The 25707-nt window shown below is 38.5% G+C and overlaps 1 protein-coding gene and 1 pseudogene across 1 annotated transcript in view; one reads left to right on the forward strand and one right to left on the reverse strand.

The window, feature by feature from the left end:
- Positions 1-25707, forward strand: part of LOC102267002 (protocadherin gamma-B7) — a 100073-nt gene that overhangs the window by 19350 nt on the left and 55016 nt on the right.
- Positions 22833-23538, reverse strand: LOC138988467 (large ribosomal subunit protein uL6 pseudogene; annotated as a pseudogene).

A 25707-nucleotide genomic window follows, 5' to 3' on the forward strand; every position in this document is an offset into this window, starting at 1 on the left:
TACTTAAATAAGGATCTTATCTAAGGACCATTTACTCCAGTAGAATTGCCAGGATGATTTAAGTGCAAAATGGATCACTGAAACCTGAGAGTTGGAGTTATTTGGTTTTGGCCACCTGAGAATTTAAGTTAATAGCTGCACAAAATATCAATCTTAGCTTTAGGTTATTTGTTGATAATTTCAGATTGATAGATAATTGGGATATTTGTTGATTGGTTTTTTAGAGTAATTGGGCAGTAGGTTTGGATGTTTATGTTTCTTCTGGTTTCAGTAATGAAATTATGTAAAGAACTTTTATCTTCCTCTGTGTTATATGAAAGGTGGATATGCATTCACTTAATCTATTAAGTTAATCAAAGTATTCAACTACCACTTTAAAGTTGTAGTTCCACTATTTTACAGCACCTAAAATTGGACTGTAATCTGTCAGCAGACATTCTTCCTTGACTTCCATTCTGTAAGAGATATTATCTTCCTTAAAGCAGCAGTGGCCTAGGATCCTTGCTAAGTCTGTACAACTTGTTGAGACTACTCAACTCATAGATTATTTTAAATGGTATTAAAAGACTAATGATAAATGAGTAGATTGTAATACAGTTTCCTCAGTTACACTTAACAGAGTATAACTCTGATCATAAATTGATTCAGTTCAGTTCAGTTCGGTCGCTCAGTCGTGTCCGACTCTTTTCGACTACATGAATCACAGCACACCAGGCCTCCCTGTCTATTACCATCTCCCAGAGTTCACTCAAACTCGTGTCCATCGAGTCAGTGATGCCATCCAGCCATCTCATCCTCTATCGTCCCCTTCTCCTCCTGCCCCCAATCCCTCCCAGCATCAGAGTCTTTTCCAATGAGTCAACTCTTCGCATGAGGTGGCCAAAGTACTGGAGTTTCAGCTTTAGCATCATTCCTTCCAGAAAACACCCAGGGCTGATCTCCTTTGGAATGGACTGGTTGGATCTCCTTGCAGTCCAAGGAACTCTCAAGTGTCTTCTCCAACACCACAGTTCAAAAGCATCAATTCTTTGGCGCTCAGCTTTCTTCACAGTCCAACTCTCACATCCATACATGACTACTGGAAAAATGATAGCCTTGACTAGACAGACCTTTGTTGGCAAAGCAATGTCTCTGCTTTTGAATATGCTATCTAGGTTGGTCATAACTTTCCTTCCAAGGAGTAAGCATCTTTTAATTTCATGGCTGCAATCACCATTTGCAGTGATTTTGGAGCCCCCCAAAGTAAAGTCTGACACTGTTTCCACTGTTTCCCCATCTATTTCCCATGAAGTGATGGGACCAGATGCCATGATCTTCGTTTTCTGAATGTTGAGCTTTAAGCCAACTTATTCACTCTCCACTTTCACTTTCATCAAGAGGCTTTTTAGTTCCTCTTCACTTTCTGCCGTAAGGGTGGTGTCATCTGCATATCTGAGGTTATTGATATTTCTCCTGGCAATCTTGATTCCAGCTTGTGCTTCTTCCAGCCCAGCGTTTCTCATGATGTACTCTGCATATAAGTTAAAGAAGCAGGATGACTATATACAGCCTTGATGTACTCCTTTTCCTATTTGGAACCAGTCTGTGGTTTATCTATATGTAAAAAGAAATCAGTATTTCCACAATTTCTCCAAGAGAAGCCATGAAAGGATCTAATATGTTTAATAATCATTGAGAACAAGTGTAATTTCTTAGTTCATCTTTAGTTCTCTGAAAAATTTCACACAGTAGTTTGTATACATTCTAAATAATAAAAGGCTTGAATTCAGTGATTAGAAAGTAGTATCCTGGGAGAAAATCATAATGCAAAACCCATTTTATTTGTGCTTTCCTTCTACATCAAACTCCTAAAAAGAGCCAACTCTCTGATCTATCTAACTCTAAGGAATTGGAGATTAATTAAAATTTTAAAATAGATGCCACAGTCCATAAGATTTCTATATTGTGAAACTTCCTAGAAGCTTTCTATATGTTTACAACTGAAGATCCAGCCAGTAGTTCATCCTGAGACTGTGTCTATGAAAAAAGTAAAGTCTTTTCCCCACCAAAAAATAAAGAGGAAAAACATTAAAAAATAAATAAAAAGAAAGACTCAACCTAATAATATTTTTAAATGACAAGAAGAAATAAAAAGAAGTCATCACTTCGACTGCGTATGCTGGAGTCATCGAGAATATAAATCTCCAAGAATATTTAATTGCCCAAGTAAGACTGTGCTACTGCCTTTCAGCTTGCAGATTCCAGTAAGAAACAGCTTTTTCTCTTTGTTCTCAACTCTTCAGAACCTTGGCTTCTGATTTCTTCAGTTTGCAGTTCTAGAGTAGAGACCCAGAGTACTGCTATCAGCCCATGTGGAAACAGATAAACAGGAGATCCCATTATGTTTCCTCTGGGTGGCTGTCCTAATCAGACCTTGTGAAAAATCTGGGGCTGGTTGTCCAGAAATTAATGGGCTCAGAAGTTTCAGGTTAATGTGGAAAAACAATACCTCACTTGAAGTGAAGAAAGTGGGGATGGACCTGGAGCTGATATGCCCACACACTACGTTTTGTATCAAACATTATAAATAGTAGTTGAAAATTCTTTTAATGTTTTTCACATTAATATATTCAAAATATAAATGATAATACTCCCCAGTTCAGCAGGAATGCTGTTGTGTTAAATATGTTAGTTGACTCAGCCTGGAGCAAGATTTGCAATAGTACCTGTAAAAGATCCTAATGTTGAAAGCAGTTCCTTTGCAAAATTATCATGCTAGCGGCAACTGTGTATTTGTCTTGGAAGTGAGAGACCAACAGTGGAAACAAATAGACTGAACTTGTTAGAGAAATCAGTAGCCTGAGAAAAGCAGAGGTCGAATCACTTAGTCCTGACAGCATTAGATAGCAAGGAGCACCAGAAGCAGGACTGCTCAGATCCCAACTGAGTTGGTGGGATCCAACTGAGTTGACCCAGTTGGTGGTCAACACCAACTACAGCCTCCCAACCTCCGATTTCAGCCAGACTCTATACAGAGTCAGCCTTCAAGAAGACATGCCCCTGGGCATCTCTGTGCTGAGACTGAGGGCTGCTGACCTGGACAAAGGCATAAAAGTGGAGATCAGGAATGCCTGTGGATCCCAGCATACCCATATCCAGTTTGGCCTTCATCGTGGTAGAGGAGAAATAAAAACTTCAAATAAATTGGAATATGAAGAGATTAAAGAGTATTCCATGGTTTGAAAGGAAGGAATGAGGGGGTGTGTGTGAGGGCGGGGAGGGTGGATTGATTTCCCAGCATTGTTGAAATCAAAATTCTAGATGATGACAACAAAGTACTGGAGATTTTTTTTTTGCCATACCTGATGGCTTATGGGATCTTAGTTCCCCAATCAGGCATTGAACCCTCGACCTCATCAGTGAAAGCTCAGCATCCTAACCACTGGACCACCAGGGAATTCCCCCAGAGATAGTTTTTACTTCTATTCTTGTAATTCCTGAAGATTCTGCTCCTCAGATAGTAACTGCTCTGTTTTAAAACACAGAATCTAGATTCAGGAGAAAACAGGGAGGTCACGTGTCTGGTACAAGAAAATGCACTTGTAGAATTGAATCTTCCACCAGTAATTGCTACAAGGTTGTCATGGATGGGGCCCTAGAGTGGGAGCAAACCCTGGAGTACACTGTCACCCTCACAGCTGCTGACCGAAGTAAGCCACCACTCTCCTCCAGAAGAAGCATCTGGCAGCACAGTGGCTAGCAGTGTCGACAACACGTGCCAGTTTTCCCTCAGGCCTCATACGTGGTCCACGTGGATGCAAACAACCCTCCTGGCACCTCCACTGCCCAAGTGTGCATCTCACATCCCAATCTGGGACCCAGTGGCCATATCTCCTACTCAACTGTGACAGATTCAAATACTTCAAGCGAATTGGAGCTAATGCAGAATGCCAAATCAAGACTGTTCCTTGTGACCAGGTAATTTTACAAATGGATCCAAATAATGGTAGCATACCATTTTACCAAACTTGCAGATTATAAACAATTCAAGAATTATATAATAACATTTGCAAGTAAAACTCCCAATTGTATTAATACTACAAGTTTTTTGGAAGCTTGTGGTCTGAAATAGAACAACCACAACCACACACATGAAAATAGTTACCTTTGGAAAGTGAAAATAGGTAAAATGGATAACATGGAAGCTCTGAAAAAAGTGAAAGGAGGATTACTGGTAAGTAAGGAGAAAGAGAATATTAAGAAGAAGATGCATTGGAGTGTGCCTGATTTTTAGTCACGGTAGGGTTCCTTTGTTGGTGTGGATTCTGTTGTCCAAGATATGTTAATTTTATTATAAATTCTGCTTAGCTGTTGGTTTCTAAAAGGAATTCAACAAATCAGATAATTTGGCATCTTCAAACTGGATTCTGATGCTTACCTGAAAAATTTGCTAAAGCTTGAAAACCAAGAAAAGGCAAGCATTTCAACAATATGTGTCACTTTATATATTGGATTTACCTTATTTAACATTGTTCTGGCAGTATGTTAGAGAAGGCAGTGAATATTCCTGGTGAACAAAGGGCACATATTTGACTCTTCTATTGGAGAAGGCAATGGCACCCCACTCCAGTACTCTTGCCTGGCAAATGCCATGGACGGAGGAGCCTGGTAGGCTGCAGTCCATGGGGTCCCTAAGAGTCAGACACGACTGAGTGACTTCACTTTCACTTTCCACTTTCATGCATTGGAGAAGGAAATGGCAACCCACTCCAGTGTTCTTGCCTGGAGAATCCCATGGACAGAGAAGCCTGGTAGGCTGCAGTCCGTGGGGTCGCACAGAGTAGGACACGACTGAAGCGACTTAGCGGCAACTCTTCTGTTTACCTTATTTAAAGTAGATTTTTGCATATGTGGTACGAGGCAGTGATTCAGTGAGGTAGGGGTCAAGATTCTTTTTTCCCATACGGATACCCAGTTTTTCCAACATCACTTGTCAAAAAGATTTCCCTTTTCCTATTGAACTGCTTTGGCACCCCTGTCGAAAATCGTTTGATCGATATATGTGGGTCTGTTTCTAGATTCTCCATCATATGTCATTGATCTGTCTATGCCTTTGCCACTACCACCCTGGCTTGATTATTCTAACTTTATAAGTCTTGATGTCAGGTAAGAACGTCTCCCAAGTTTTTCTCCTTTTTTCAGTGCCGTTTTGACTATTCTTAGCCCTTTGCCTGTCCACATAAATTAAAATTGTCTTGTCATTTTCCATAGGGGAAAAGCCCTCAGGGATTTTAAAGGGGATTGATTGCCTTGAATCTATTATCTATTGGTGGAGGGGTTATCTTAACAATGTTGAGACTTGCAATCCAGGTGGATAGTATATATCTCATATTTCTGTTTATTTAGGTCTTAAGTTCTATCAACAATGTTTTAGGTCTTGTATATCTTTATTTCTACACATTTGATGGTTTGGGATATTGTAAAATGTATTTCTTGTTTCATTTTCTGGTTGTTCATTGCTCGTTTATAGAAAAACTATTGATTTTGTATATTGCACATGCTTTTGAAAAGCAAGAGGTGTGAGATGCTCTATTCTCATGTCGTGTGAGAATATAATGTAAGAGAATATAGTATTAGCTTAAACCATCTCTACATAAGTTCAGCCTTCCCCTTCTCTGCAGAAATAGGTTGGAAGAGTCCACCCCAAACCAGAGAAAATACTAGTGTCTGCCCTTAGTCTAGTAGTGGATTGATCATTCATTCATTTTTGTAACAAATATTTATTAACCGCCTACTATATGCAAGGCACTGTCCTAGGTGCCAAGGATGCAGCAATAACAAGGCCATTATGATTTCTGCATTAATGGGCCCCCAGTCTAAGATACAAACCTTTACAGGTCTGATATATGCCACCAAGGAGAAAAGCAGGATGCTAAGAGAGCTTGTAATATAGAAGGCTATTCTGGTTTGAAGGGTCAGTAAGTCTTCTATCAGGAAATAATTCTTAGCATGCTGTCTGAAGGATGAATATAAATTAGCTGGGTAACAAGGAGATTAAAGAAGAAATTGTCAGCCAGAGGGAATAGTAAAGGACTTTAAAAAAGAAAAAAGGTAAGCAATTAAAAAGGGCTGCAGAGGCTAGAAACGGAAAATGAGTGAGATATTTTTTAAGTAACCTTGTACTTAGGAGCTATTGAAAGATTTTATAAAAGGCAGAGACGTGCTATGATTTCAGTTTTTAAAAGATTACTCTGATTGCTGTGTGGTGAATTGATTTATGAGGGTTATAAATGGAAGTAGGGAGAACAGATGATAGACTGTTCCTGGTAAGAAATGATGCTGGACTGCATTCAAGAGAAGGTTGTACATATAAATTGGGTAGATTGGAGATATATTTAGGAAACATATTCAACAAGACAATAATGGAGTGGGTTGGATGTAAACTCCTTAAGGCCAAGGGACTGTTTATTGTTATAGTCTTAATTGGGCTTCCCTGGTGGCTCAGACGGTAAAGCGTCTGCCCGAAATTTGGGAGACCTGGGTTCGATTCCTGGGTCGGGAAGATCCCCTGGAGAAGGAAATGGCAATCCACTCCAGCACTCTTGCCTGGAAAATCCCATAGATGGAGGAGCCTGATAGGCTACAGTCCATGTGACTTCACTTCACTTCACTTCATAGTCTTAATTGAACTAATCTTGTTACCTGGCACATGATAGATTCTCAATGAAATACTGTTGACTGAATAAATACAAAGGATGAAAAGGAGGACACAAGAATCATTTCCAGGTTTCTGAATGAAGGAACTGGATGCACAAAGGTACCATTTAGTGATATGTGGAAGGCTAGAGAAGGGTAGATTTCAGAGAAATCAAGAATTGAGTTGTAAGCATGTTAAGTTTAAGAGTCTGAGAAACATCCAGGTGCCAATATTGAGTGTGGTTGGACATATGGTCACCATTTTTAAAAATGAACTTATTGAGGTATTATTGAGATATAAAAAGTTGTACTTATTTAATACATACAACTTGGTGAGCTTAGAGATAAGTATACTCTAGTGAAACCATCGGAGAAGGCAATGGTACCCCACTCCAGTACTCTTGCCTGGAAAATCCCAAGGATGGAGGAGCCTGGTAGGCTACAGTCCATGGGGTCGCTAAGAGTTGGGCACGACTGAGCGACTTCACTTTCACTTTTCACTTTCATGCATTGGAGAAGGTAATGGCAACCCACTCCAGTGTTCTTGCCTGGAGAATCCCAGGGACGGCCGAGCCTGGTGGGCTGCCGTGTATGGGGTCACACAGAGTCGGACACGACTGAAGCGACTTAGCAGCAGTGAAACCATCACCACAACCAATGCCACAAATTTCTATCACCTCCAAAACTTTCCTCCCACCCTCTCTATTTCCCCTGGAGAGGGAAATAGCTACCCACTCCAGTATTCTTACCTGGAGAATTCCATGGACAGAGGAGCCTGGCGGGCTACATCCATGGGGTTGCAAGGAGTTGAACACTACTGAGCGACTAACACTTTCTCTTTTTTGTGTATGTGTGTGGTAAAAACAAAGTGATTATGTGTTCTTAAAATCTTTTTATAAAAGGTTTCCACTTGCTGTAGGAAAAAATACCCAGTGTATGACTGCATGCTATTGCATGAGCTGACCCCTGCCTACCTCTTGAACTTTTTCAAGGCACTCTTCCCCTCATGCTCTACACTATATTATTTTTCCAGTTTGATGCAGGAATGATGCATTTTTTTGTTTTCTTTGCCTGAAACACATTTTTCCCCCATTATTCCTCTCTTCATTGACTAACAGAAATCAGAAATCTTAATATGCAGATATGCAGAAATCTTACTCTTTTTTTTTTTTGTGAGAACCAATGCTGTTTTTTAAAAAATTAAACTTTTTATTTTGAATTGGAGTATAGCTGATTAACAATGTTGTGATAGTTTCAGGTGGACAGCAAAGGGACTCAGCCATCCATATACATGTATCCGTTCTCCCCAAACTGCCTTCCCATCCAGGCTGCCACAGAACATTGAGTAGAGTTCCATGTGCTCTGTTTTATTATTTTGATTTTTGAACCATGTAAATGTGTTTCCTATCATAAAATAAAGAAAATTACTGAGATTGAGGTAGATTGCAGATTTACAAGGACTTGAAAAGACATCCCTGAGATATTTTTAAGTGGGAAAAGCAAGTTGCAGAACAGTGTATGTATTGTAAAATGATCCCTGTTGTGGAAACAAACAGCACGCACGTTCACGTATACATAAAAATGCTTGAAAGTAAACATAATCAGGTACTAACAGTAGTAACCTCTTGGGGGTGAGTCTGGAGGTAAGGTGAGGGTGGTGAGGGGAATTTATTTTCTTGAATCTCCTTTTAAATCAAAGTATTATTTATATACAGTGAAATGCAAGGGTTGTATTTTTGAGTTTTGACACATGTATACACCCATATAATCTACCCACATGAAAATATGGGAAATTTCTATACGCTCAAAGGCAAAAGAAGTTCTATGACCATTAATAATGTTGATTTCTGGGAATTCCCTAGAAGTCCAGAGGTTAGGGCCCCAGGCTTCCACTTCAAGGGGTGAGGGTTCCATCCCTGGCTGAGGAATTAAGATCCCACAAGCCTCACGGTGCTGTCCAAAAAATTACTGTTGGTCTCAACTTGATGCTTAATCACTGTTATTTCACATAAGGAATATTTATTTAGAACAGGGGTCCTCAAGCCCCGTGCTATGGACTGGTAGTGGTCTGTGGCCTGTTAGGAACTGGATTGCAGAGCAAGAGGTGAGCTGCTGGCAAGCAAGTAAAGCTTCATCTGCCTCTCCCCATGGCTGACATGACTGCCTGAACCATCTTATTTCAACTGCTGACCACTGAAGGGCCATTGCCAACCATTGGTCAGGACAATAACTTGCTTTTTGCACTTGCCACAGGATCTCCCTCCAAGGGGAACACATTAAATGTTCCCCTTTAATGTGTTAAAGACACATTTACACACAGGGTCCTTTAATGACCCTGGGACTGACAGTTAAGTCCCCAGTGGTTTGGGTTTGCATGTGCCACGGGGTATGTGAGCAACAGAATAAGAAAGGAACTTATAGATTTCATCTGTCTTCTATCTGGCCCCACCTCAGAGTACTAAGGTAATTAATCAGAGATACTTCCTGGAGAAAAGCACTGCTGTGTTAACCTGTGGTCTTGTTATTCGTCCTCTTCAGTACTCAGCACAGCTGGGGATGCTGAGAGAGGACAGGCCAAGACCAAAAACTCAGGCAGGGCTGGTATTATCTCAGTGTTGTTACTGCTTGTATTTTGCTCAAAGGTCATGATATTTTCTGTACTGTGCCTATTAAACAGGAGAAGGCAATGGCAACCCACTCCAGTACTATAGCCTGGAAAATCCCAAGGACGGAGGAGCCTGGTAGGCTGTAGTCCCTGGGGTCGCTAGGAGTCAGACACGACTGAGCGACTTCACTTTCACTTTTCGCTTTCATGCATTGGAGAAGGAAATGGCACCCCACTCCAGTGTTCTTGCCTGGAGAATCCCAGGGACAGGGGAGCCTGGTGGGCTGCTGTCTATGGGGTCTCACAGGGTCGGACACGACTGAAGTGACTTAGCAGCAGCAGCAGCAGCAACCTATTAAACATCTTACATTTTATCCCTAGGCGGAGCAGAGGGAATCTGTTCACAGACTGGGCAACAGCGGTGGCCTCACTGTGAAATGTGTGTGATTGCTGGGTGTGCAGGGAGATGCTTCTATTGATGTAGAGTAGCAGGTAGAAGTACTGGCTAAACATACATGCCTTAAATAATACTAGACATGCAATAACTCTCCTGTCTGAGGAGACACACCAATGAGACAAGTGGTCCTTCAAAACAGGATGGCTCTGGACATGCTAACAGCAGCACAAGGTGGGACCTGTGCTCTCATTCAAACTCAGTGTTGTGTATATGCCGGGTGACTCCCACAGTATTTCCTCTGCTATGAAAGCTTTAGACCAGGACAACACTACCATAGATTCCTTCTCCATCGAGCTGGTAAGCACTTGTCTCTAGAATTTGCCCCTATCCTGGTGAATGACTATTTTTGGCATACTAGGTATCTCACTCTGGAGAAGGCAATGGCACCCCACTCCAGTACTCTTGCCTGGAAAATCCCGTGGATGGAGGAGCCTGGAAAGCTGCAGTCCATGGGGTCGCTGAGGATCAGACATGACTGAGAGACTTCACTTTCACTTTTCACTTTCATGCATTGGAAAAGGAAATGGCAACCCACTCCAGTGTTCTTGCCTGGAGAATCCCAGGGATGGGGCATCCTGGTGGGCTGCCATTTGTGGGGTTGCAGAGAGTCTGACACAACTGAAGTGACTCAGCAGTTATCTCACTCTTGATAGTCTTTAGCTGCAGTATTGCGTTGTGGTATGTGGTTGCAGTGCACTTATGCATACCTGACCCCAGGGATATCCTGGAAGAGAGGGTGGACCAAGTTGTAAAGGTCATGCTGAGTATGTAGGGGCGGAGTATATGATCAGGGCACTCAGGACAGCTGTTTTCTTGCTCAGTCCATCTGCTGTTTTACCAGTCCCGGCATCGCTTACCCCCTACTCACGTGTATCCACTCGTCTTAATATAGGGTTTAATGAGTAACTAAGTGCTTGCCCCCTGCCCCAGCAGCTGGTTTCCCTGGTAACTGATAAGCCAACCTGACCTCATTTCCCGCCTAAAAATGGTAGCCTCCATTTTCCATGAGTAGCAAAGTTGGTCGGAGAAGGCAATGGCATCTCACTCCAGTACTCTTGCTTGAAAAATCCCATGGATGGAGGAGTCTGGTAGGCTGCGGTCCATGGAGTCGCTAACAGTCGGATACAACTGAATCGACTTAGCAGCAGCAGCAGCAGCGAAGTTGTTGCCAAGTCCTGACTGCTGTGTGCTGTTCACAGTGGGGTATTGCTCCACGACCTTCTGACTTCTAAAATTCCCTGTCCGACAAATTATTGATGTCTCTGTCACGGTCTCTGGGCTTTCTTCACTTTTGCAGCTGGACAACTACAGAGCTAATAGGCCTGCAGGCTGCAGCCTAACACTGTAAAGGTAAACTTAGTTTCTTAAGTATCCTTTCAGCGTTTCTTTATACAAATATGGGTGAATTGTGGATACGTGTTTTTATTTCCCCACTTTTCTTACAAAAGAGATAACATACTGTACACTGTTTTATATCTTGCTTTCTTCACTCCTCAAAATGTATCCTTGAAAAATATTTTCATATAATACATTAAAAAGTTTTTTTTTAATACCTGCTTAGTGTTCTATTGTGCTGTTAATCAGTCTCCTGGTTAATAAATTAATACATGGATTGTTCCAGTCTTCAAACATTACAAACACTGAGTTGAATAGCCTTGTACCTACATTATTTTGTATGTATACAGTAAATTTGTGGGATAACTTTTCAGAAGTGGAATTGCTGTGTCAAAGGAAAAAAATAGGCTTGTAATTTTGATAGGTACCTTCACAGCAAGTGTTTTTAAACTTTTTATTTAGAAATAATTTCAAATTTACCAAAGGGTTGCAAGAATTGTACAAAGAATTGTATACAATTTCCCTACTTACTGGTTTTAAATGTTTATTTGTTTGGCTTTGTTGTAGGATGTGGGAGCTTTAATCTTTGGTTGGGGTGTGCGGGATCTCTAGCTGTGGCATGCAGGATCTAGTTCCCTGACCAGGGATAGCACCTGGGCCTCCTGCATTGGTAGCGTGGTCTTAGCCCTGGACCATTAGGCAAGCCCCTACCCACTTGTTAATGCTTTGTCTTTTGCTACATCTCCTTTACATTTCTCTCTTTATCATTCATATATGTGTGTACACATGTGTGTATACCTATTCATGTCTGTACACGTTACTATTTTTATGAATCATTTGAGAATAACTTGTAGGTATGTCTCATTATTTCTGAGCACTTCATTATGTATTTTCTAACAAGGACATTCTTTAGATAACTGAATATCAATAATGAAAATCAGAACGTTTAACATTGATACAATATGATTGTCTGTACCTTGTATATTCAAATTTTACCCATACTTTACAGTAATTCTTTCAAGTCCAGGTGCACACATTGCATTTAGTTGTCATGTCTCTTTAGTTTACCTTAATCTGAAACAGTTCTTCAGCCTTGCTTTGTCTTGTGCTGATATTTTAAAAAAAACTGTAAGTCATGGATTCATAGAATGCCCTTAATTTTGGTTTGTTTTATGCTTCCTTGTGATTATATCTAAAGTAGGCCTTTTTGGGTAGTGTATTGGTTATCCATTGCTGTGTAACAAATTAGCTCAAGATTTAAAGACTTAACAAACATTTATTATCGTGAACATTTTGTGACCAGGAGTCTTGAGTTTGGTTTAATTCCTCAGAGGTTGCTGGAATGAGGGCCTCGGCTTCTCTCTAGCTGTTAGCTCAAGTCCTGCCTTGGTTTCTTGTCGTGTGCACCTCTTGCGTGGATGTTTGTGTGTGTGTGTGCTCAGTTGTGTCCGACTCTTTGCCACCCACCAGGCTTTCCTGTCCATGGAATTTCCCAGGCAAGAATACTGGATTGGGTTGCCATTTTCTCCTCCAGGAATCTGGCTTCTATCAGTCAAAGTACTGTGCTCAAAGTTACTTGTAATATGGTTATGTTATTCATTTGAAATTAAGTGTATTTGTTTCTATTGCATGCAATTTTAGTTTTTCCACACTCTAATAAGTGCTGATTAGTATTTTTGAATATGTAAAGCATTTACATAATTAAAGTCAAAACTTTGTTTTAAGTTATACTCAGTAAATTGTCACTCCTCCTTTATCTCTTCTGCCTCATTCGTAAGTCACTGTGTCTTTTTGCAAAAAAAAAATGTATATATATATTTATATTTTCTTATTTCTTTCTTACACAAAAAGTAACAGGCTATGCAGTCGTTCCTGGCTTTTTACAGTTACAGTATACATACATTTCACTTACCACAGTTGAAATAATACCATTCTCCTAAAAACAGTTCAAACTTTGGTCTCCGTAGTATATTAACTGAGTAACTGCATGAAGTACAAATTTTGCTGTTGACCCTCTTGTCCACAGATTACTTTGCAAATAATAAATGTGCACCATGATCAGTGACCAGTCGCGTGGCTTCTTCCAGTCAGGTAGTGACTGGTCATTGTGCGTCTGTCATTTAGCTCATGTACAAATAGCAGAGCATATAGTTGTGTTGGCGTCTTGTCTCCCAGTGATAAAACCACATGACATTGTATAAAAATGTATGGAGGGAATTGACGGACAAAAATGAAAGTGCAGCCAAGAAACAAAAGTGTAAAGACTCTCAGTAAAATTTGAATTGAACATAGAGTTACAGAATAGATGGTGGCCACAGGAATGTTGACACTGTTGCCTTTAAGAGTCTGGAGAAGTGCAGCCAAAGGAAGTTAGTGAAGTTGAACATAATGACACAAGTGAGGAAAGTGGCTGTGATGAAAAAATGATGCTCCAGGAAAAATATGACACCAGCAAAATGTTCACATTACAGGAACTCTCAGAGATATACTTTTGACTTTGAAAGCTCAGAGGATACATATCATGTTGGAAGTTGATCCAAACATTAAAAGGTGTATGACAGTTGGCCAAGGCATAGAAAAGATGCTTGCTGTGTAAGTTATAGGATGAGAAGAAGCCAAACCATCTTCAAACTCTTCTTGATAAGTTTTTGTTCTTTGGCTGTGTTGGGTCTTCGTTGCTGTGCGTGGACTTTCTCTTGTTGCAGCAGCTTCTCTTGTTGTGGAGCACAGGCTCTAGGGCACTTGGGCTTCAGGAGTTGTGGCGAATGGGCTTAGTTGCCCCAGGGCATGTGGAATCTTCCCAGACCAGGGATAGAACCTATGTCGCCTGCATTGGCAGATGGATTCTTTACTACTGGACCACCAGAGAAGTCTGATAAGATTTTTATTAAGAAATAAAGCCCTTTAATTCTCAGTGGTTCTAGTGTTTTAGATTATGATGTGGTAATTAAATATTGCTGTTTAATGGCCCTACAAGGGATTCTTTAATGTTTTCATTTTAAAAATTGTAAAGGTCATGGAATAATCATATTTCCCCACATTGTTTATTAAGGTCACTTGTTACACAGTTTCAGCTTACATGGTCATTTTTACAGTCCTGCACTGCCTTGCAGAGTGAGAGCTGATTGTATGTACTCTTTTGAACTTTGCTTTAAAATTTCTTTAAAGTCAATTTCATTGCAGTATTATATATGTGTGTGTGTGTGTGTGTGTGTGTGTGTGTGTGTGTGTGTGTATAATGTACCTTTTACAATTATACAGCCAAGGTGGATTTTGACAGATAGTTACACCTGTGTGACCACTGCTATAATCAAAATATAGAACATTTCTATAACATTAGAAAGTTCCTTCATGCTCCTTCAAAATCAGATCCTCACATCCCCGGCTCCAGGCCAATACTGATCTGCTTCCTGTCACTGCAATCCAGAATTTTATCTAAATGGAATCCTACAACTTGTACTCATTTGTATCTGCCTTCTTTTGCTCAACATATTTTTGGAATTCATTCATATTGTTGCATGTACCAGTAGCTTGTTCGTTTTTATTGCTGAGCAGTATTGTGTTATGTAGGCTTCTCTGATGGCTCAGTGGTAAAGAATTTCCCTGCCAATGCAGGAGATGTGGGTTTGATCCCTGGATGGGAAAGATCACCTGGAGAAAGGGATGGCACCCACTTCCGTATTCTTGCCTGGAAAATTCCATGGACAGAGGAGCATGATGAGCTAGCATCTGGGAGGTTGCAGAGTCAGACACGACTGAGCATGCACACATATGCATGTTGTATTATGTAAATATCACAATTTGTGTATCCACTCACCTGTTGATGGACATTTGGGTGGTTCTCAGTTAGGTGGTGTTCTGGATTAAGGTTATATGAACATTTATTGTACAAGTCTTTTTGTATGTGGCACAGAGGTCTTCCCAGGTGGCACAGAGGTAAAGAATCTGCCTGCCAGTGTAGAAGACACAAGAAACACAGGTTTGATCCTTGGATCAGGAAGATCCCTTGGAATAGGAAATGGCAACCCATTCCAGTGTTCTTGCCTGGAAAATTCCATGGACAGAAGAGCCTGACAGGCTACAGTCCATGGGGTTGCAAAGAGTCAGACATGGCTAAGCATAGCACAGCAACCTCTTTTCGTAGGCCTTATTTTGTAAAAAAAAAAATATATATATATGTGTGTGTGTGTGTGTGTGTGTGTTATTTCTTGGATAAATAACTAAAAGCATGATTGCTGGGTCATATAATACAGAAGGTTTATATTTAGCTTTAGAAGTTTAGAAACTGGGTTTCAAAGCAGTGGTATCACTTTACATTCACATCAGAAGTGTAAGAGAGTTCCACATGCTTCATATCGTCACCAATGCTTCCTATTGCCAGACTTTTAAATTTTAGCCACCGTAGTGGGTGTGTAGTACTCTATCATTGTGACTTTGTTTTCCTGTTGAATAAAGATAGTGAACATCTTTTCATGTGTTTATTAGCTATTTTTCCTTTTTTAAAAGATAAGTTAATTTTTGGTTGTGCTGGGTCTTTGTTGCTGTGCCCGCACTTTCTCTCCTTGTAGAGAGTGGACGCTACTCCAGCTGCAGTGTGGGCTTCTCTTTGCAGTGGATTCTCTGGTTGCAGAGCACGGGCTCTTGGTCTCACAGGCTTCAGTAGTTGCAGCATGTGGGCTCTGTGGTTGTGGCTTGGTGGCTGTAGGTTGAGGGGGCTTCAGTAGTTGCAGGGGCTCATCAGTCGTGGCTCGCAGACCCTAGAGCATGCGGGCTTCAGTCGTTGAGACACATGGGCTCTAGAGCTTGAGCTCAGTAGTTGTGGCACACGGGCTTAGTTGCTGCACGGTATGTAGAATCCTCCCAGAACATGGATCGAACCCGTGTCTCCCGCATTAGCAGGTGGACTCCCACCCACTGTGCCACCAGGGAAGTCCCTTTATTAGCTGTTTGCATGTTTTCTTCTTGAAGACTGGATCTTTTGTTCATCACTATCTGAGTTGTCTTCTTAAAATTGAGTTATGAAAGTTTTCAAAAATGTATTCTGTATCTGAGTTTTTTAGCACATGTTTTGTGGTTATTGTGACTTGTCTTAAAGGCTGACTTTTCATTTTCTTAGTATCTTTTGAAGAGTCAAAGTTATAATTTTGATAAAACCCAGTTTATCAATTTCTTTCTTTTATAATTGTATTACTTATGTTCTGTTTAAGAAGTCTTTGGCTGTTGAAAGTTCTTATCATTTTCTCCTGTATTTTCCTCCAGAAATTTTATAGTTTTATCATTTATAGTTTGGTCTACAATTCATTTCATGTTTATGCTTGTATATGGTGTGAAGTAAGAGTAAAGTTTCATATTTTTCCCAAGGGATAGTGAGTTGTCCCTTTGAAAACTTTTGCTGAGAACACTATCAGTTCCCCATTAAATAATCTTGGCACCTTCCTTAAAAATCATTTGACCATAGATTTCTGGAATCTCTTGTTCTAATGCATATATATTTGTAGCATTGTAATAAAGCCTTGAAATCAGGTAGTATTGTCCAATTTTGTTTTCCTTTTCAAAATTGTTTTTGCTATTCTAGATATTTTAATTTTATATAATAAATTTTGTTATCATCCTGTCACTTTAAAAAAAAAGCTTCTGGATTTTGATTAGGGTTTCATTGAATCTATAGCTTCAATTTGGGAAAAAGTAGCTATTAAATTTTTCAATCCGTGAACATGAAATGTCTCTTAAGAATTCTTTCGTATTTCTAAGCAGTATTTTGTGTTTTTCAGTGTGCAGATCGTCTTATGTTCTGTTTTTTTTATTGAATTATAGATGATTTATAATGTTGTGCCAATCTCTGCTATACAGGAAAGTGGCTGTTATACACACATATGCATTCTTTTTTATACTCTTTTGGGATAAACCATAATGGAAATTGGATATAGTTTCCTGTACTACACAGTAGGACCTTGTTTATCTATTTTAAATGTAATAGTTTGCACCTACCAATTGCAAACTCCTAATCCATCCCTCTCCCTCCTCCCATCCCCCTTGGCAACCACAAGTCTGATCTCTATGTCTGTGAGTCTGTTTCTGTTTTGTAGATAGGTTCATTTGTGCCATATTTTAGGTTCCACATAGAAGTGATATCATATGATATCATCCTTCTGACTTACTTCACTTAGTATGCTAATCTCTAGTTGCATTCATGTTGCTGAAAATGGTATTATTTCTTTTTATGGCTGAGTAGTATTCCATTGTATATACTTACCACATCTTTATCCATTCATCTATCAGTACATATTTAGGTTATTTCCATGTTTTGGCTGTTGTGAATAGTGCTGCTATGAATATAAGGATACATGTGTCATTTTAAATGGTGGTATTTCCCTGGTGGCTCAGATGCTAAAGAATCTGCCTGTAATGTGGGAGATCTGGGTTTGATCCCTGGGTTGGAAAGATCTCGTAAAGAAAGAAATGGCAATCCACTCCAGTATTCTTGCCTGGAGAATTCCATGGATAAAGGAGCCTGGTGGGCTGTAGTCCATGGCGGTCACAGAGAGTCCAACACGACTGTGCAACTTTCACTTTGTCTGGATATATGCTGATGGGTGGGATTGCTGGATCATATGGTAATTCTATTTTTAGTTCTCTGAGAAACATCAATACTGTTTTCCATAGTGGCTGCACCAAGTTACATTCCTACCAACAGTATAGGAGGGTTCCCTTTTCTCCTCACCCTCTCCAGCATGTGTTATTTGTAGACTTTTAAATGATGGCCGTTCCGACTGGTGTGATGTGTGGTACCTTATTTGTAGTTTTGATTTGCATTTCTCTATTAGTCACATTGAGCATCTTTTCACGTGCCTACTGACCATCTGTATATCTTCTTTGAAGAAATGTCTATTTTTTTTCATTGGGGTTTCTGTTTTTTGTTGTTAAGTTGTATGAGCTGTTTGTACATTTTGGCAATTAAGCGCTTGTCAATTGTATCATTTGCAAGTATCTTCTCCCATTCCATAGGTGTGTTTTTTTTTTTTTGGTTTCCCTTGCTATGCAAAAGCGTTTAAGTTTGATTAAGTCCCATTTGTTTATTGTTGTTTTGGAAGACAGACCTAAGAAAACATTGGTATGATTTATGTCAGAGAATGCCTATGCTCTTTTCTAGTTTTATGGTGTCATGTCTTATGTTTAAGTCTTTAAGTCACTTTAAGTTTATTTTTGTGCCTGATGTGAGGGTGTGTTCTAACTTCATTGATTTTACATGCAGTTTTCCAACTTTCCCGGTACCACTTGCTAAAGAGACTGTCTTTTTTCCTGTTTTATATTCTTGCCTCCTTTGTTGAAAACTGTATATGTGTGTGTTTATTTCTGGTCTCTCTTTTCTGTTCCACATGTCTATTTTTGTACCAATACCACATTCTTTTGATTACTGTAACTTTGTAGTATGGTCTGAAGTTGAGGAAGGTCATGCCTCCTGCTTTGTTTTTACCTCAGGTCTGCTTTGGCAGTTCTGGGTCTTTTATGGTTCCATTTAGGTTTGGGATTATTTTTTCTAGTTCTGTGGAAAATGTCATGGATAAGTTGATAGGGGTCACATTAAATCGGTAGACTGATTTGGAGAGTATTGCCATTTTAACAATATTAATTATGCCAATCTAAGAGAATGGGTTGTCTTTCCATTTCTTTGAATCCTTTTTAATTTCCTTTATTAATGTTTTATAGTTCTCAGTGTTTAAGTCTTTTGCTTCCTTGGTCACATTTATTCCTAGGTTTTATTTTTGGTATTCTAAAAAGTTTTTTTTTACATTCCTTATCCGGTATTTCATCATTAGTGTAAAGAAATGCAGCTGATTTCTGAATGTCAATCATCATCTTATGTTTTGATAAATTCATTGCTTAGCATTTAATGTTTTCTGTAAATGGCATTTTAAAATTTCATTTTCTAATTAATAATTGCTGTATACAGAATTATAGTTAATTTTTGTGTATTGACCTTCTGTCCTGAGTGCTCAATAAGTGGCCTAATTAGATCTACAATTTTTTTGGTAGATTCTTTAGGTTTCTCTGCATATACAATATGTTTTCTGCAAATAAAGACAAAGCGAGGATGTCTACTTGTACTTGCTCTATTGCATTGATTAATACTTTGAGGACAAAATTAAATATAAATGGTGGGAGTGGAAATCCTTGTTTTGGTTCTGATCTTTTCTGAGGAAAAGCATTTACTCTTTCCTCATTATAACTCCATGAACCTAGATTGAGGAAGTTCCCTCTATTTCTAGTTTGTTGAGAGTTTATCATTGAGTGTTAAATTTTTGTCAAATTTTTTCATCTGTTGAACTGATCATATAACTTTTCTATTTAACTCTGTTTAATATTGATTTTGAATGTTTAATATTGTTTTAATATGTTTAATCATATATCAATTGAATGCATTAATATTAATAAAATATAAATATATTAATCACATATTGATTTTGAATGTTTAATCAACTTTGCAGTTTTAGAATATACTCAACTTGGTCATCATAGTCTAGTCTTTTCTTGATTGCTGGACTCAATATAGTAATACTATGTATATTTTTTCATGAATGTTTATGAAATATACTGATCTGTAGTTTACTCATAATTTCTTTGTCTGATTTTTTTAGGGTAACAATTTTTGGTTTCATTGATTTTTTATTCTTTATATGTTCATTTCATTAATTTCTACTCATCTTTATTATTTCCTATTTTTTATTTAGTTTAACTGCTTAAGGTTGTAGCTAGAATCATTGGCTTTTCTTTTTTAAAAAATATAAGCATTTAAATAAATTTTCTCTGATCTTTAGCTGCAGCCTACTGATTTTGGATTTGACATTTCCATTATAGTTCAGTTCATAATATTTTATAATACATCCTGCAGTTTCTTATTTGACCCATGATTTATTTAAAAGTGTGTGGTTTAATTTCCAAGTATTTTGCTGCTGCTGCTGCTAAGTTGCTTCAGTCGCGTCCGACTCTTTGCGACCCCATGGACTGCAGCCTACCAGGCTCCTCTGTCCATGGGATTTTCCAGGCAAGAGTACTGGAGTGGGTTGCCATTGCCTTCTCCGTCCAAGTATTTTAGGATTGCCCAAATAACTTTTCATCATCAATTTATTCTATGTTGATTGATCTTCCTTGAACACCTGAAAACAGTGTGTATTCTGCTGTTAGTTATCTGGGTCAAATTGGTTGATTGTGTCATTCAGGCCTTCTGTATCTTTACTGATTTTTGTGTACTCTATCACTGACAGAGGAGAGATGAAATCTCTAACTAAAAATATAGATTTCTCTTTCTCTGTTCAAGTATATCAGTTTTGATTCATTTGTTGTTTCATCTATTAAGCTGTATTATTTGGTACATATACTTTTCTTAACATTTTATTTATTTATTGGACATGCAGCATGTGGGATCTTAGTTCCCCAACCAGGGATTGAACCCATGCCACCTCCATTGGAAGCTCAGAGTCTTAACCACTGGACCACCAGGGAAGTCCCAAGTACATGTACTTTTAAAAGCTTTTATTTAAAAATCATTATAGACTCACAGGAAGTTGCAAAGACAGTACAGAGGTCCCAAGTATTCATCACCCAGCTTCCTCTAATAGTATCTTTCTTTTTAGTTTATCAAAGCCAGGAAATTAACATTGCTATAATCTACAGACCTTATTCAAATTTCAGCAATTTTTACATGTACTCATTTGTGTATGTATACGTATAGTTCTATGCAAATTTATCATCTGCATGCATTTATGTAACTACCACCACAATCAAATACAGAATTATTCCATCACTGCAAAGAACTGCCTCATATTGCCCTAACCCCCAGTGACAACCAATCAGTTTACCATTCCTATAATTTTGTCATTCTATATATACCATTATATAAATGGTAGCATATACTATGTAACATTTTGAGATTAACTTTTTTTTTTTACTCAACATAATGCTCTTAAGATCTTTCAGTGTTGTTGCAGGTATCAAAATCAATGTTTCTTTTTACTGCTGAGTAATATCCCATTAGGGATAAACCACAGTTAACTTTGCCTCTTGGAAGACATCTAGGTTGTTTCCAATTGGGGGTTATTACAAATAAGGCTGCTATGAACATTGTGTACAAGTTTTTGTGATATGTTGTATTTCTGTAGCTTATATGCCCAGAAGTGCAATTGCTGTATCAAATGGTAAGCCTATGGTTAGTTTCCAGAGGATTTGACCATTAGAGTCCCAACAGCAATTTATAAGAGATCCAGGTTTCCCCGTATTTTTTACCAGCATTTGATATTGTCACTGTTTTTGTATTTTATCTGCTTTAATAAGTGTATGATATTTCTTGGTTTTAATTTCTGTATTGGCTAATAATAATCTTTTCATATGCATATTTGCCATCAATTTAGTGAGAAGCCTGTTTTTGTGTTTTGCCAATTTTCTATTTGGATATTTTTATTACTGTTGAATTTTGAGAATTATTTTTATATTCTAGATATGAACTTTTGTCAGATACATGACAGATATATGAACTTATGTCAGATACATAGTCTTCCAGCCTATAGCTTATTTTTTCATCTTCTTCCTAGTCTCTTCCTAAAGCAAAAGTTTGAAATTTTAATGATGTGCAATTTATCTTATGGATCATACTTTTGGTGTCATATCTAAGAACTGTTCACATACCCTAAGTCCTGAAGATTTTTTTCTCCTATGTTTTCCTCTAACATAGGCATTTAGGTATTTATACAAGAAATGAAAAACATATTCTGTCTTTTAGATTGAAAATCCATTCTTTTCTTTTTTCGGTCAAGCTATGTGGTTTCTGGGATCTTAGTTCCCCAAACAGGGATGGAACCCATACCCGCTTCAGTGGAAGCATGGAATCCTAACCCCTGGACCACCAGGGAATTGCTGAGAGTCAGTTTTTTAAACTATGGATGACCATTGGTCTCAGTACCATTTGTTGAAAAGACTACATTGAATCGCTTGCGCCTTTGTCAAAGAACACTTGACCTTGGGACTTTCCTGGGATCCAGTGCTTTCACCACTGTGGCCCAGGTTCAATCCCTGGTCAGGAACTAAGATCTCACAAGCCTCGGAGCCAAAACAAAAACAAACCACTTGGCCAAACAAAGTTGAAGGGAGGGGTATGCTGGGATTTAAGAAAGATGTCTTTTATTCCTCAGGAAATGGAAGAATGAAAGAGTTGGTAGGAACCATGTTAAGACCACAGAGGAGGCAGGCAGCCTTAGTGTGAAGTTACACCATGAAGAATACCACTGTATGTTAAATAGAGGAAGGAAAGAAATTGGTCTTTGTGATGTATTTATGCCTCTGGATCAAACTAATCATGACACCTACTTACTCCTGGACTTGAGTTATGTGAGCCAATAAATCTTTATGGCTTAAAAAAAAAAATTGGCCTTACTTTTGTAGGTCTGTTTCTCAGTTCTCTATTTTGTTTCATTGAACTGTGTGTCTTGATTACTGTGACTATTTTATAAGTCTTAAAGTGGGTTAGATTAATTTCTCCAACTTCTTTTTCAAGATTGTTTTAGCTATTCTAGGGCCTGTGCCTTTACATATAATTTTGGGATATGCTTGTCTATGTTACAAAAAACATTTGCTTGTATTTTGATAGGAGTCACAACTTAAAGTGGGGGGAACTGACATCTTTACTGAGTCTTCCAGTCCATAAATACTGTGTGTCTTTCTCTCCATTTGTTTACTCTGATTTCTTTCATCAGTGTTTTTTTTTTTTCCTCAAATCAAGAGTTTTTATTGTCTCTTTAAAACATCACAACTGAGTCCATAGAACCATCTATCTTGTTGTTTCTGCAGCAGGATCACTGAGATCTTATTCATCAGCCTGCTGAACTGTTCCTTTTTCAGAAACATAGATACCATCCAAAAATTTTCTGATATCCTTGTTTTTAACTGTGGTGGCTTGCTGAATCAAAGCAGCTGAATTTGACACAAGTTCAATGTCATTTCCTTCAAGAATCAACTCATCTTTCTGGGCTTGAGATACTGAACAGGCAACCCCTGGCCTCATTCGAACCCTGCGTATGTATTTTTCACCCAAAAAATTTCGGATTTCCACAAGAGAACCATTCTCCTGAATAACAACATTGATGGGGAAGTGGGCATACACCGACCTCATCTTGTAACGGAAACCCAGTGTAACACCCTTGATCATGTTCTGTACTTGACTACAGATTGTGTGAACAGTGGCCAGTTCCTTTCTGTTTCCCCACCATTTGTCAACACGGAGCCTCTTCTTTTTCTTTCCAAGGAGACTGAGTTCTACATTGATGTGATTGAAGTCCCTCCGCAGGGTGCCTCTGGGGCCCTTCACAATAACTGTCCGTCCCTTCAAGTTAATGTCGACATTTTCTGGGATGTCGACAGTCTGGTTGCTGAGAATGGTCTTCGTTCTCGCAGTAGATGCGGCAAAGAGCTCATCAGTGTTTAAAAAGTTTCAGCCTACAAGTTCTGTGAATATTCTGTTAGTTATTCCTAAGAATTTTACTTTTTGAATAGTTGTTAACTGGTGTCAGGTTTTTAATTTCAGTTCCACGTGTTCAATGATAGTATATAGAAATAGAATACATTTTTATATGTTGATCTTGTATCCTACAGCCTTGCTGAAGTCACTTTCTGGTTCTAGGAGTTTTCTTGTAGATTCTTTGGGATTTTCCTATGTAGACAATCATATTATCTGCAAGAAGCACAGTATTACTTCTTTGTTTCCATCTGTATGTCTTTTCTTTCTTTTTCTAGCCTACTGCACTGTCTATCTAGAACTTCTAGTATGTTAAAAAATAATGACAGACATCTTTGTCTTACCGGGGGGAATTTAGCCTTTTAAGTATAGTATTTGTTTTAGGTTTGTGTGGTTGCTCTTTATTACTCTAGGAAGAGCTCCCCTATTCCTTGCTTTCTTGGGGTGTTTTTTCCCATAAACGGGTATTAAATTTTGTCACATGCTTTTTCTGCATCAGTGTGTATGATCATGTGGTTTTTCTTCTTTGGCCTATTGATAAAGTGAATTATATTAACTCAAATATTGACTCAGCCTTGCATCCCTGAAATAAACTCCACTTGGTCATGAAGTGTAGTTCTTTTGACATATTGCTGAATTCTATTTGCTAATAATTTTTAAAGAGTTTTTGTACCTGTATTCATGAGGAGTATTGTTTTGTAGTTTTCTCTTTTGTGCTTTCTTTGTTTGCTTTTGATATCAGGGTAATAGTTACTTCATTAAAGGAAATGGAGAGTGTTTTCTGTTTTCTCAGAGACTAGGCAGAATTCATGTCCACTCTTCTTTAAAAATTTGGTAGAATTTTAGTGTGGGTTACTTAAAGTGACTCAGACTTCATGCAAATGAGAGAAGAGTTTTCATTGAAATACTTGGATTTCAGGGTCTGGATGGTTAGGAAATTAGGGAAAATCATATGCAGACCCTATAGCATGCTCAAGTGTGCCTGCTTTGAGCAGAGATTTGGTTTGTGTGTGTGTGTGTGGCTAAGAGGAAAACAGAAAAGTCAGACAATATGCCCATTAAACTATTATATCTATTGTATATTGATTATATGGCTTTCCTCATACTTGGAGAGAAACTGCTAAAGACCTGTTTTTCCCCAGCTTCTAGTTATCATTCTTGTCCGTAAGTATCATTTCTGATGTCAATGACTTCAAAAGGTCATTTATTTTATCTGAATGAAAATGGTGGCATTAAGATTGTGGAAATTATGTAAAACCTGAAATAGTGTCTAATAGCAGCTGAGGATTGTAAAGCACCTTGACGTAATTACTCATGCGAGACAAACCTCTTATTTTCTGTTTAGCTGTGCATATTTAAAGGGTTGAAAATCATTTCTTTGACTATATTTTTTCACATAACTTTAGCATTTTCTAGATAATAACCATGACTGGATATTTCAGTTGAACAAAAGCAGTTGTAATCTGCCTTTTGTTTTTTAAGATCACTGGAAACTTGAATTTGATAAAAAATTTTATAATTTTGTGCTACTTGAAGTTTCTAAAATTATGTTGTATGAAACATGTATTGTGTAAATACTTGATGCTATGTTCATGAAATGATGCTTCTGAAATCAAAGCTTCTCTTACAACATGAAGTATCAGTGTGTATACTCAGATATATAAATGGTTGCCTCCATAGATTGTCTACTTTTTAAAACTGGAAGTACAGAATTTTCTTCTGGAGCCTATTATACAGAGTGAAGTAAGCCAGAAAGAAAAACACCAATACAGTATACTAACACAAATATATGGAATTTAGAAAGATGGTAACAATAACCCTGTATACGAGACAGCAAAAGAGACACTGATGTATAGAACAGTCTTTTGGACTCTGTGGGAGAGGGAGAGGGTGGGATGATTTGGGAGAATGGCATTGAAACATGTATAATATTATATATGAAACAAGTCACCAGTCCAGGTTCGATGCACGATACTGGATGCTTGGGGCTGGTGCACTGGGACGACCCAGAGGGATGGTATGGGGAGGGAGGAGGGAGGAGGGTTCAGGATGGGGAACACGTGTATACCTGTGGCAGATTGATGTTGATATATGGCAAAACCAATACAATATTGTAAAGTTAAAAAATTAAAA

The sequence above is a fragment of the Bos mutus genome, chromosome 7 (assembly GCF_027580195.1).
Source record: "Bos mutus isolate GX-2022 chromosome 7, NWIPB_WYAK_1.1, whole genome shotgun sequence".
In the NCBI taxonomy this organism is placed as follows: Eukaryota; Metazoa; Chordata; class Mammalia; order Artiodactyla; family Bovidae; genus Bos; species Bos mutus.